Source organism: Mirounga angustirostris, unplaced genomic scaffold, assembly GCF_029215605.1.
Source record: "Mirounga angustirostris isolate CCGP_5_RB_7025 unplaced genomic scaffold, mMirAng1.0.hap1 SCAF_1, whole genome shotgun sequence".
Lineage (NCBI taxonomy): Eukaryota > Metazoa > Chordata > Mammalia > Carnivora > Phocidae > Mirounga > Mirounga angustirostris.
The window spans coordinates 182,017,678-182,027,151 of NW_026991709.1; positions in this window are offsets into that span (position 1 = coordinate 182,017,678).

The following is a 9,474-nucleotide window of genomic DNA, read 5'->3' on the forward strand; positions in this document are numbered from 1 at the left end:
TAATAATTTCTATCTTGCAGTTTGTTCTATGTATTTCTCTAGTCCTTTTCTTCTCAAAGCATTTTTAGAGCGCCTTGAGGAGTTTGTAGGACCAGGACATTAGGCCCACATAGTGCCTACTGTCAGAGCTGGAATTCCATTGAGGGTGGCCAATTGCTCATCCTGTGCTCTGAATCACTATTTCACTAAAATGGCTTTTTGCATTACTGAGGCTTAACAGTATATGAGAATTATTGCTTATACTTGGCAGTTCTTTTCTCAGGGGTTCTCAGAGTGTGGTCCTTGGACCAGCTTTACCTGAGTATTTGTTAGAAATGCAAGTTCTCAGCTTTTACCCCAGACCTACTTAATCCAAAACCGGGGATGGGGCCCAGCAATGTGTGACTCTGATGCATGCTCAAGTATGAGAATCTGCTTTATATTTGTTTTTTAATAGCTATGTAATGTTATATCATGTTAACACACCACGGTTTTCTAAATATGTCCATTGTTATTTTGATTTTTACGTTATTGTAATATGATGTTGGCAACAGTCTTATTCATATATATGGCTTTCCTCCATTTTTCAATTATTCATCAGAATGGAATTATTAGGGCAAAGAGTAGGGCCATGTTTATATCACATTTTTTTTTTTTACCAAATTATTTTCCAAAAACATGTTTATACTGCCACTTTAGAACTTTGGGCGAACAAGTTTTCCTATAATTGAACAAACCTGAGGTTATTATCTTTTAAAGTAGATCATTTAACTGACAATCTCCTAACTTTAAAGTGATACCTTATTTCAGTTTGCATATTTCTTACTAGTAAAGGAGACTATTTTGTTTGGAAATAATACTTTAATTGTGAATTATATTTTTACAATATAAAAATTATCCAATTATCCAATTACTTACTTTGTAGTTCTTAAAAATTGAGAGCTTTACATATATGTATGTGTGTCGGTGAATGTATCTGTACCCAGCACTTCTCATTTCGTTCTTACTTTTTTTAACTTACCTTTATGTGAATTTGACAAGGTCAACAGGATTTTTTAAAATGATAATACAGTAATTTCATTAGAAGATGTGTTTGTGGTTTTGAAATTAGGGAATAGGCTCTATTATACCTTAAAAAATAGGTCTTATACCTGTGAAATAGTCAGGCTAGGCTTGGGTCAGCTGCAGTAACAAATTTAACTAGAATCTCGGTCATTTTCACACAACAAAGGTTTACTCCTTGGTCAGGTTACATGTTCAGTATAGCTCAACAAGACAGCTCTGCATTCAGAGACCTGGGCTCCTGGGAGTGCTACCATTATGTAGCCATGCCATCATAACATGGGAGCTCTGTGGAAGGCTAATTGAGTGTCCAGGTAGCACAAGAAACTCTTGAATGCCTTGGCCTTGAAATAATCCATACTCTCTGTTTGCAGATAAGCCTCACGGCCGGAATTAGTCACATGGTCTCAACCAACTACAAGGGAGAATGAGAAATAAGTGAGTTGCAAGTATTTGGTCAGCAGGAAATGTTTGTGTTTTAATTGCTATCATAGTGTGATGAACTATCTGTAATACATATTCTAGGCATTCATTTCATTTATTCGTGTGCTTATTATATCAGGAAGGGTTCAGACAGGGACAGAGGTACCACCCTCTGTTTCAGCTGTGATGAATTTAAGATAGGAGTTGGGAGCTTATTCAAATGTCAGAAGTTCTGGTGAAGTAAAGATTGGGGACAGCATATACAAATCTCAGCCAAGAGCTTTGAAGCAGGTGGTCCCATAGAGCTCCTAGACTCTCTTGGAATTCTCACATCTCTGGGAATTTCCTACCGGCTCCCTCTGCAGGAATGAAATGTGGTTTTTGTATGAGCTCACTGGGAAGCTGCTGCAAAACATCTCTGACCACATGTCTGGCTACAGCTGCCTCGTGGAATCAAGTCTTCTCCATTTCTTTCATCTTCCAGATCTTATACATATGCTTCTTGAGGGTCTACTCTGATCCAGAATGATACGAGGATGGGGATTCAGGGTGTAGCCCCTGACATCTCCTCTACAAAATAGGGGAGATCTTTGAAGGCTGGTAGCGTGGCCAAGTTGACAGTTGACAAACTGGTGTACTCCTTCATTAGCAGGGGGGCAAATAGAAGAAGCTCATAGCACTGAAGGTAATATGTATGTCTGTCTCTGTTTCACCCCTCTTTGAGTGAAGTTGACATCTGATATTATTCACTTGAATAATAAAATATCTTCTAGCACTAGTTTGAAATGAGTTGTAGTCTTCTCTCAATTGGCTTTTCGTACATTCCAAAAGCCACAAAGTCAGAATGAAGATAGGGATACTGTCTAGCCCTTGTCTCAACTGTCAAAGAGCTAGAAAACTTTTTATGAGGACAAGATTTAACGGAAGTGAAGTGACTAATATTTCACATAAGATTATATATAACTGTCATGAAATGTCATGCTTAAAGTCACAGTTGGAGAAATAAACACGTGGATGAGGAGCTATCAGAGATCAACAGAATAGAAAAACACCTGCTTTTTTTTTTTTTAAGAGCATAAAAGAGTAAAATGTAGTATCTCTTGTTTGCCTGCAGTTCACACAGGGAAGTAGAAATTATTCTTTTCATTTTCAGATACAAAAAATTTGAGATAGAAATTAGGGGTTAAAATTTGGAAGTCCTGGGGAGTAAAGGTCAAGGACATCCCTGCCAAAAATCAGGAGAGCCAATACAGAGATCTTGGCCAAAAGCTTCGAAGCAGATAGGAGCCTGTTGTTAATGAGGTAAAATAGCTATTAATCAAGTAAACCAGTCGACAATGTGGAAAACTAGCTAGTAATGAGATAAAAATACTGGCACTAAGCTGTCATGAAAAACTCGCAGTAGCAGGAGCCCAGGCATACTACTGATGCTGAAATAATGATCTAGACCTCCCCACACACACACACACACCCCACCGCTACCACCATCTTGTTAGGTTATTGTCATACAGTATTTAATAAGGAATATCTCTAAGGCAGCCTATTGGATTGGCCTATAACTGACCCTGCATTTGGACAGAACTTACCTAAGAGAACAGGAATGGCTATAATTTTCCTCTGGCATGGCAGCTCAGAATCAGCAGTGGCTTCCTGCTGGACTGTGTTGAGAAGGATTCAGAGCTACATCTGAACTCAGCATGAAGTACTTGATTTGAGTGCAGTGGTTATTGTCGTGGAGAAGGGGCTACTGTGACTGCCTTCCATGTATTTGCTCTCTGTGACTTCCTACTTTAATCTTCCTACCTTCTGAGGAAAGATGATTCTTTTTTGCTAGGCTCCATGTGACATATTAATTTAACATCTTTGTTCCCCTGCCTTTGAAACACTGTACACTAATATGCCTACTGTGCCTATAAAATATAGAATATAATATGATTTTTGAGACAAATAATAGATTGCTTTGTTTCTCAGATCTTTGAAATCTTCTCTTGCCACATGGCAAATCCTAGAGCCACCAACAAGGACCCCAGGGATCTTATCAAGATGGCCAAATAAAGGCCTTGCCCCCTTTGAGACTCAGTGTGATGAAAGTGAAGCCAATTTCAAACAAACAATATTTTTAAATTCGAGACTCGGATCTCTTACCCTCCCCTTACTGACATTTATTATCTGTAGAATCACAGCAAGCTACAATACCCAAGCAGTTGATTGGAGTTACTCAGTAAATAACATTTGATGAAAAGAAAATGAGGTGGTAAAGAGACCCTTGAGAAATTAGAAAATAGCCTTCTAGGCTTTGAACCTATTCATCATTTACGAAGGCGTTGAATAATATAGCAGGCCTAAGAACCAGCAGCAACCTGCTTCCAAGTCCCGAAAATACTAAATCAAATAGTTGAATAGTCCAGCTTGAGGAATTGTTCAAAGTCGAATCGAAATAAGCTTTGATTAAGGAAGAAAAAAACGGAAAAGTTAATCTTCAAGTTTAACAGAAAGGCTTAAAAGAGCCATTACAAACACCATGAATTATTCAGGGTAGGGATATTTTGACTTGCCTTTTATACACGTAAGGCTCAAATGTCTGGTCTCAAACCCAGTGCAAATAAATTGATTTATATCAGTTGAGCAATGTCTGGATGAGAAGAAAATCTGAGCCTATCTTCCTTAGTATCCTAGCTTTGTTTTCTGTAACAATAGGTAGTGAACTTTCAGCCCCAAGCATTTTTGTTATTGCATTAGAAGAGGAGAGAAAAGCCCTCATGCGTCAGACTTCTGTTGGGGGCAAATGAATTCTTCTGGAAATGTCACCCCTAAATCACTTCTACACCCAACCTTGGATACCCAAATGAAGCAAAACAGTAAAATTGCACCTCTGGGCTCCTTTGAGCACATAGTGGGCTTAGTGAAAAATACTCTGTCACTAGATTTTGATATTAAAATGTTTTTCATTAGAGGAAATAACAGATAACAGCCATCCTGTTGCTGTTCTACGCCATCTTTTCCAGGAAGACTGCCCTGAGTCTCTCCTAGCTAGCCCCACTGCTAAGTTCTCATAACAGTTTGGACATGTTTCTATTGAGTATTTCTTAAGGGCACTGTGGAGTAAGCAGAGCATGAGCTTTGGAATGAACACCAACCCCAACTGGGCAAGTTATCGATCTTCTGTGAGTCATTTCTTTGTATAAAGGCTTTATGAGAGCATCCTCGCGATGATGGCCATGGCTCACTAAATGAGAGTATTTACTATTAATTAGACTAAGAATCCTTGGGAATGGGGGTTCTGACTTAGTGTGCATCCCACACAGGATACCTGCAGCTAGGTGGCAGGCACATAAAAGATCTTTTTGGAATAAATGGTCTCTGGCTCAGGTGTTGGGCCAGGTAGCTAGTTGTTCTTTGCACTGTGTTTCCATATAATTCAAGGCCTTCTTTTTTTTTTTTTTAAGATTTTATTTATTTATTTGAGAGAGAATGAGAGAGAGCACATGAGAGGGGGGAGGGTCAGAGGGAGAAGCAGACTCCCTGCTGAGTAGGGAGCCTAATGCGGGACTCGATCCCGGGACTCCAGGATCATGACCTGAGCCGAAGGCAGTCGCCCAACCAACTGAGCCACCCAGGCGCCCAAGGCCTTCTTCTCTTAAAACTCTTTGCAACGTATTTTGGAGCTGGTGTACATGTCCTTCTGATTCCCACAAGGGGGTTTGTGAGGCCTTACTCTTTTACATGTGTCATATCTGACAGACTACACATAAACAGGACCAGTTAGCCCAGGGAGAAGGGGGGGTGGATAGGTAAGAGAGGGGGCAGACAGTTGGAGGGGAAGCCTCAAAATTTAAGAAGTTCAAGTGCTAAACTGAACCTTTATTTTTGTAGTAATTTGTCTGTAGTCACTGTACCTTCATCCTTGCACTATCTTAATAATCCATTTATCAAACATTTACTGGGTTATAATGTCCTGGGTAACATGCTGGGGGATACAGGAAAGAACCAGAGAGAGAGAGAGACCGCCAACACGTGCCCAGGGATTAAAAGTTTCCCAGGGAAGGTAAAACACAAATTACAATAAAAAAGACTTTATCTAACTCTAAGTTCACATGATGCTATTCTTACTAGGAAATCTTTTTTGGGTTCTCAGACTTCTCATTTCAATCCAACTTCTCATTGTCATGATTTCTATTTTAAATTCCTCTTCCCCTCTGCAATCTGTTCTAGCCAGTTCAGCTAAGTCTCCTCTTGAAACATGGCCTCTTTGCATCTTCCATCCTTTGTCTGAAGACTCCCTTACCCTTCATCTCTAACTGACCTCATTTTCTCCACATTCCTGAAAGGCCAGCTCAAAAGCCGCTTCTTCCTTGGCATCCTCCCTGAGTGCCTGAAGCCCAATCTTTCCTTCGGGTGCTTGAAGTACTATCTAGTTATTGTTCACAGTGGAAATGAAAGTGGAGAAGGTATTTACATTTTGCAAATTGAGTGTAGTAGGATGCTTAAGTCACAAAGCAAAAAGGAGGTATGGCAGGGAGGACTGGGTTTAGGGAGATGTGGTTGGACAAGATGCCTGGGGAGTCCGGTCTGCAAGTCAGGAAAGGCTAGGTCAGTGGTGTGGATTTGGATCTTGTGCACAGAGGTGGAAATGGCTATTTGAAATGAATGGGGCGCACAAGAAAGAGAATAAGCAGGAGACTGAGCAAAGAGACTTGAGTACCTATGTTTAAAGGCTAAAGAGGAGAGGAACTCGTGAAAGAGATTGAGCAGGTAGAATGGAAAGCTGCAGCATGTGGAGAAACCAAAGGAGGAATTGAGGCAGAAGTTAGTAAAAACAGGAAGACGGTAAAGAAAGGAAAGTTTACCATACCATCTACTTTCTGGGCAGTCAATTCCCTGGTGTCCTTGAAGCTCAGGAGATGTGCGAATTTATATTGCCAGGGGACTGTATAATCCCCCTCTGGTCACTGTTGCAAGACAGGCCATAGTGAAGAAAGAGCAAATGTTGACTGGAATGAGCTCCCAAAGGCAGAGAAGTCCAGAATTCTATCTGTACAAATCAATATTTTTTGGAGGAGACATTTTGGAGTTATTTAGAGGAAAGTCATCAGTGCTAAGTGGAAAAAGAAATTAACATGAGGATATGAGACTCCTTTATTCTTTACCTATGCTTGGTGTCTAGTGAGCACATATAAACATGCTCCAGGTTTTAGTGAAGAGAACTTGACTAATTAATATGGATAATATGTACAAGATATACTTAACGTAAGTCAGTGACTGCGAATAACTCTTTAAGATGAGATGTCTCAAGGTCAAAAAGGAAAAATGGAAAGAGGGGAAAGAAAGCCTGTTCTCAGATTAAACATCTGACTGACAAGTGTTCTGTTGAGATTGTAGAAATGAGTCAGCTGAGTGAGTCATCCACTCAGAGAGCTTCCAAAAGTCTCACCAATGAACCTCCTAATTTGAACATGTAATTGTTTACTCTTATAACTTTGCTGTGAGGTAATTGCCTGTAGAAGCATAAAATTGATGTCCATGAGAGAAGGACAAAAAAGGACTCGACTAGTGTGTTCCCAAGTGAGAAAGGTTTCTAGTGTGTTCCCAAGTGAGAAAGGGTGGGCTCCTTCCTCACTAACTAGCAAACTCTGCTGAAAAAAGACTAAGTCAGAGATGAAAGGCACAAGGCGCGGAGGGTAGGGAAGGCAACAGGTGAGAGAGATGGAGGTTTACATGACCCTGGGTAAGCCAAGGAGCAGGGCCTAGATGTTAAAAACAGTGGTGATATGGGGCGCCTGGATGGCTCAGTCGTTAAGTGTCTGCCTTCAGCTCAGGTCATGGTCCCAGGGTCCTGGGATCGAGCCCCGCATCAGGCTCCCTGCTCGGCGGGAAGCCTGCTTCTCCCTCTCCCACTTCCCCTGCTTGTGTTCCCTCTCTCGCTATGTCTCTCTCTGTCAAATAAATAAAATCTTTAAAAAAAAAAAAAAAGAGTGGTGATACACATTAAAGATGCTCGACATTACTAATCATTGGAGAAATGCTAATCACACTCACAGCAAGATACCAGCTTACACCCAGGAGGATGACTGCTGTCAAAAAAGCCAAGTGTTGGTGAGGGTGTGGCAAATTAGAACTCCTACACACTGTTGGTAGGAATGTAAAATGGTGCAGCCATGTGGACAACAATGTGGCTGTCCCTCAAAAGATTAAAAATAGAATTACCATGGGATCCAGGAATTCACTTCTGTCCACTAGCAGATGAATGGATTTTTTTTTAATGTGATATATACATAGAGTAGAATATTATTCAGCCTTGGAATGAAATTCTGACACATAGCTGAACCTTGGGGGAAGTTATGTTAGGTGAAATAAGCCAGTTACAAAAAGAAAAATACTATTTGACTCCACTTATAATGAGGTAGCTAGAGTGATCAAATTTCATGAAGAAAATAGAATGTCTAGGAGCCGAGAAGAGAAGGGAATGGCGCGTTGTGGAGTTGTTGATAATGGGGACAGAGTTCCAGTTTTGCAAAATCAAGAGTTCTGGAGATTGGTTGCACAACATTGTGAATGCACTTAATACTACTGTACTGTATACTTAAAAATGCCTAACATGGTAAATTTTATGTTGCCTGTTTTACCACAATTAAAAATTTTTTTAAATGATAATAAGTATATTCATTCATTTGACAAATATTTGAATGGTCCCTATGAGCCAGGCACTCTTCTGCTGTTGGGGAACACAACCAGTAACTCAATATGCAAAAAATCTTACCCTGATGGAGTTGATGGTACGGTGAAGACAGACCAGCAAAAGGAATAAAATATGCTGTATTAGATGGAGAAAAGTGCTCTGGAGAAAAATAAAGCAGAGATTAGGAGGATAGGATGTGTCACAGTTGCCGGACATAGGGGTGGATTGGGAAGCATTGACCCCCCAGGTAATGTCCGAGCAGAGTCCTGACGGTGAGAGCATACAGCGTGACGTCACAGGAAGTCCCCAGGGAAGGAAGCCACTACAAAGATAGGAAGCTTTCCTGCCGCATGTAAGGGGGCAGCAGGGAGGCCAGTGTGGCTGGGACAGGGGATGGGGGCTGGGGGATGAGGAGACCAGCCGGAAACTGAGGTGGTAATGCCCAGAAGAGATGTCAGTGGCGTGGATCAAGGCAGTAACGATGGACAGAGCAAGGAAAGTTCATTTTCCAAGTAAAGCTAACAGGGTTTATTGATAAATTAGGTGGAAGAGTGTGGAAAAAAGAGAGGAGTCAAGAATGACTCTAACACTAGTGGTTCTTTTGTCCCCCAGGGTACATGTGTCAATGTCTGGAGAGAGTTTTAGTTGTCACCGTAGGAGAGAGGGGTGTGGTTTGCTACTGGCGTCTAGTGGGTAGAGGCCAGGAATGTTGCTAAAGATACTACAAGGCACATGATAGCCCACACACAACAAAGAATTATCTGGTCCAAAATGTTAATAGTGCCAAGATTGAGAAATCCTGTCCTCAGATGTTAGGGCTAAATAATTAGGATAAATGACAAAGAAAGCCAGACTTAGGTGATTGAGGGCAGGCTCAAGACTCCCAACCTGGAAAATGAGAGAATAGTCAAAATAGCTTACTTTTATTAATACGCACACTGCCTCAGGGACAATAAGCAACACATTGAATGACCCATCTGATCATCACAGTCATGCTATGAGGGAAACTTTGACATTCCCCAGTATTGAGATGGGAACAGAGATGGTTTAACCATTGGTACACAGAGGAACTTGGATTAAACCAAGATGTGTTGGAATCTGAAGTTTACGGTCTGAACAGTGTGCCACACAGGCTTCCTGAATTCATCATGTTCTCAACTAAAGCCACACAACAAAGGCAGTACAAGCAAAAGATACATATGCATACATACATACATATATATATTTATATTTATCTTTGAGAGTTTTCTAAAACATGAATCCAGCAACATGAACAAACATTCTGTGCTGAATCACTGCAACCAAGACACTAAATGACACTGTTAGGTCCCTAG